This window comes from Neofelis nebulosa, chromosome 5, assembly GCF_028018385.1.
Source record: "Neofelis nebulosa isolate mNeoNeb1 chromosome 5, mNeoNeb1.pri, whole genome shotgun sequence".
NCBI lineage: Eukaryota > Metazoa > Chordata > Mammalia > Carnivora > Felidae > Neofelis > Neofelis nebulosa.
Genome location: NC_080786.1, coordinates 158468940 through 158473687, shown reverse-complemented (window position 1 = coordinate 158473687; position 4748 = coordinate 158468940). Strand labels below are relative to the sequence as shown.

The 4748-nt window shown below is 54.1% G+C and overlaps 1 long non-coding RNA gene across 2 annotated transcripts; it reads left to right on the top strand.

Annotated features, from left to right (window-relative positions):
• On the top strand, positions 1 to 4317 carry LOC131512974 (uncharacterized). 2 transcript variants are annotated; one of them, XR_009262412.1, is made up of 3 exons: positions 1 to 687; positions 775 to 2536; positions 2692 to 4317. It is a non-coding gene; the product is annotated as an uncharacterized LOC131512974 (long non-coding RNA). The 2 variants fall into 2 exon arrangements; XR_009262413.1 differs by having other exon boundaries at positions 775 to 2769; positions 2909 to 4317.
• Positions 4318 to 4748: the final 431 nt, after the last annotated feature.

Below are 4748 nucleotides of genomic sequence, written 5' to 3'. Positions count from 1 at the left end.
ACATGCACACACACATACACAAACACACACCCTGAAGATAGTGACCAGAACTAAAAACGTATGCCTGCTCTCCCAGCCCCTAGCCGTGTGGGGAGAGGATCAGGGTGGGTTCTGCCTTACCAGGAGGACACTGTTTGGAACAAGAGGTTCCCCCCCTCACAAACTGCCAGCCTCCACTGGTGTCCTCCCTGTGTGGGACACGGCGAGAGACCTCAGGAGAGTGGGACGCTCATCCTCGCCACGTGACACGGACCAGTGCTGACTCTTCAGCTCAAGATCCCTGATGCAGGCAGTGAGCTGGAGGGTACAAACCGGCAGGATGGAACCTCCCAGAGTGGGGCAGCCCGGGAAGGAAGGGCACCTCTCCGGCTGGCTGAGACTGTCCTGGCTGCCTGAGAAAGAGCGTGGAGAGAGGGGAGGCTGAGGCTGATGGGGAAAGAGCTGCCCTAAAGACGGGACCGAGGGAAGACAAGGCAGCTGCCCCTCTGTGAGGAGAGCTCAGGCACAGACGGGCCAAGGCCACACTGAAGAGCCACGAAGGCAACCCAGAACGGTTTGTGAGGCAGGCCTGCCGTCTGCCCAGGCCAGCACAGCAGAGACCCCACGGCACTGGAGGGCATCCGGGCCAAACTCCCACCCAACCTGACTAGTTGCGTGCTGACTGCCTGTCCAACCACCGGATGTGCGGTAGGTTACCCAACAGGTTACCCACAATAGCACAACCCCACTGTCGTCATTAACTGGCTCCAGTCCTCAAACCAGCCTCTGTTTTAGTGACAAAGGGCACATGACAAGGAGGAAGAGGATAGGGTAAGGCACCAGAACTGAGGAACCCCCACCTGCGGCTGCGTGGTACCCTCCCCGGGGCAGACCAACTCAGCCCCGGGCACACGGAGTGTGAAGGTGCCTCCTTCTCTCCCCTCCTCGTGCGGGTCACAGCAGCTTGCCTTCATGGCCAAGACAGCAGTGCACATTCACAGCCCAGCCCAGGGTCAACGTCAGCCTGCTCTTGGTTGTGATATGTTCACCGGAGCCTTGATCCTCACGGTCTACAATGCTGATGACATCACACTCACTGGATCTGGTGAGTGAGAAGCGGCCGGGACCCCAGAATCCCGGGTAAGATACGCGTGTGCCACTGGGTGGGAACTGAGCCCGGTGAGGATTCAGGGCCCATGAGATTTTAGGGGTCCAGTGATTTAGGGCACAGCCTCTAAGTAAGTAAGTGCTTGCACCTTAAGCCTTCTACCGTTAAGACGGGGGCAGAAGTTTTGGTAGGCCTCCTTAGATTTTGGAGACAACAGTTGGAAATACTGCTCCCGGCTTCAGGTGGGGCCCAGAGCAGGACTCCGCAGCAAGGCTAGGCTTGGATACAAGGTGTTGAAGCCCTTGTTCCAAGTGATCAGCGGAGCCAATGTCTAGAGGTATTTATGGACGTCAGGACACGGTAGAGTTTCTGGTACATTCTGTGGGTGTCGCAGTACGGACCCTCAGTGTTCTCAGGCAACATCGAGAAACTCTCAAAAGTTTTCCCACTTGAGGGGCGCCTGGGCGGCTCAATCAGTCAAGTGCGACTTCAGTTCAGGTCGCGATCTCATAGTTCGTGAGTTCAAGCCCCACACGGGGCTCTCTGCTCTCAGCGCGGAGCCCACCTCGGATCCTCCTCTCTCTCTGCCCCTCCCCCCCCACTCACAGGCTATCTCTCTCACTCTCGCTCTCAAAAATAAATACACGTTTTTTTGAAAAAAGTGCTTTCCCGTTTGAAAAACAGTTTCTGGTGTGCTTTGGGATATTTTATGGATAGGCTGTGTGGCCAGACCATCAATATGAGCTTGCTATTACCAGGCCCACGGAGTCATGACTGGAAATCCATCACGTGCCTCTTCCTTCTTATGCTTGTGCTCTCATAGAGGTTCTCTTGAGAAATAATACAAGAGGAGGACATTCCAGCCTGAAATTCACACACGTCAGCACAATACGTTAGTGCCAGAAATGGACTCTGCCGCATCGTAGCCCCTCTGGCTGGCCCTGCAGGCAGTGAAGGGAAATCCTCCTCTTAATAGAAGATCTGTGGGCACAACACGTAACCGTTCCATTTATATGAAATATTCACAGACTCCAAGTCGGCAACGCAGATGGCTTGCGTTGCTGATCAGGACATAAAAGGAGCAAGATCAGAAAAGTAGAACCAAAAACTTGGGGAGAACAGGCGTGTGGCTGGCCTGCAAAAGAGGCCTGATGCTTGAAGATCCGTGTGTCTGGTGTTGACACACACTAGAAAGCGTCTCCTGCGAAGGAGGCACCGAGCCACTAGGGGGGCAGGATGACGCATCAGTGGATCCCAGCCGGCCTCTGTCCTCCACAAGTCCAAGTCCACGGCTTATACCATTGTTCCATGAACAGAGTGTCCATGAGGAGAGGGAAGAAAGCACACAGGAGTCTCAGGGCGCGGCCTTCCCCTCATCAAGCCCAATGTGGTGACGGTCACTGCTGAGTGCCGAGCCTGCCAGCAGCACAGACCAATGCCGAGTTTCTGGTACGGCACGGTGCCCTGGGGAGACCAGCCAGCCTCATGGAGGCAGGCCGATGACCTCAAACGCCCTCCACCTTGGAAGTAAAGTTATTTATCCTTACAGAAGTTTATAGATACTTTAGCATGGTTTTTTTTTCCTTGTCTTCCCCGTGGCTTAGAGCTCCCAATCTATTGACCTACTGTCTGCAGAAGATTAAGGATGGCCACAAATTCTTTGACACTCCTCCTATCAAAAGGTGAAATCTGTGCTCCTTCTCCTTGAAACTGGGTGGGTTCTTTGACCAACAGACTAGGACAGAGGTGACACTGTACTGGTTTCTGGGGCCAGGCCTCAAGTGGCTTCCAATTTTTCACTCTTGGAATGCTTGCTCTCAGGGAAGCCAGCCAACACATAGATATCCAACCACCCTGGGACTGCCATGCTGTGAGGAAGCCCAAGCTGGCCTCAGGTAGGGGCTGCATGGGAAGTGAGATCCACCTGCAGCCCCAGCGGTTACAGCCATTTCAGGGAAGAAGGCTTCAGATGGGCAGCCACCATATGACTGCAACCATAAGAAGGACCAACTGAGACCCACTACCTTACCCTGCCAACCCCAGGAAAGTAAATCATAATAAATTGTAGGTTTTAGGCCACTCAGTTTCTAGGTGGTTTGTTATGCTGTATTACACAATCGAAACAGTATTCCATACAACATTTTTTTGTGCCAAGAGACCTATGTCAAAGTAAAGAAGGCATGAAGGTTGGCACATGACCATGGGATTCACTAATGTCACCCGGGACCCCATCACCCAGAAGCAGCCAACCTAGTAAGAACGACAGAAAGGCTTGTTAATGGCTGAGCTAAGGGGCCCACTCTGGGCCAGAACCTCTCAGGATTCGGTCACTGTCCCCCAGGATCCAGGGTTTGTACTGAAGCCATGGTCAGTTAGTGGCCCTGGGTCACGAGGGCCTCAAAGACAAGCTCCAGGAACCACAGAGAAGCAAGTGTGCCCCATCACCACTGTCGTCAGTGAGCATGATCAGCGCTTCCTTCCTGCCAGTGCTGTTATAGGCTGTGCTGGGTTGGGAGTCCCGATTCCCTGGCTAGAGCTGGGGAACGTTTCTGTCCGTATCTCTGCTCCGCTGGAAGCCGTGACTACCATACAGCCGCCTGAGGCTTCCCACGCCACTGGACAAGCAAGCAAAGAATAGACTTACTGTATAGGAGGGGCAATCAACCCCAAATACCCTGAAGGGCTAGGTTTGCTGATACTCACTGGGGACAGGGAGGGAAACATCTGGAACTGACAGGTTCGCTGGGACATTTTAGTCTGTGCCAAGGATAAGCTACGAACAGACAATTGCAGCAATCATGACCCCTCCAGGGCAAGGCAACCAAGGGTTCCATTCCTCAGGACAAACAAATCCGACTGGCCACACTTCTAGCTGAAGGAGACCAATCCAGAAAGGGGGGTGGAGGAAGGAGAGGACGGGTATTGATTTCAGCCCTGGGACCGTTTGCAGTGGCAGGGACCAGTGCTTGGCTTGACAACCTTTTTTCTAAACTTTTAGTAGATTGCAGCTAGATAGCATCTTAAAGAATCCTAACTGCACCGCCCTCAGGAAATAAGCAAGGACGTGCCTCCTCGGGACGGGTGTGCGGGGACACGCCATAAAGGACTCAGGTACGGTCCGTCAGATGGCCCGGCTGCACCGCAGGCCCCAGAGTCCCCCGGGGCGGCCGTTTCCAGTGCGGCATGCGAGTGTGAATGACACCACAGAGCCTTCCTCAAGTTCACCACGAGGCCTCCTACTTGTTTTCTCAGGGCTTTCTCGTTGCCTCTGAGGGATGAGATGCACCAGGGTGTGTGACGGCCCACGCACGCGCAATCGCAAGTGTGAAACTGAAGTAACTGCGGAGGGAAAATCAGGCTGTGAGCGACAGGACCCGGCAGACCCATCCCACCCTCTCGCTTTCCCTGCTCAGACGGGTCCGATCTCCAGGGGCTCCACGTGGTCTCTCTGAAGACAGAGCCATCAGCCTGTGGCGCACAGTGGCCTCCTTGGTATTGGTTTTCCTGTCTTCCGGTCTCAGTCCCCTCTTCCCTGAGATTGCCCCAGGAGAAACGTGAGCACAGAAGCCTTTGCTTCAGGCTCTACTTTCTGGGGCAACTAGACTAAGAATAGACAACAACAATCATACAATTTTAACTACGCAGCCTGGTTCACAAAAAG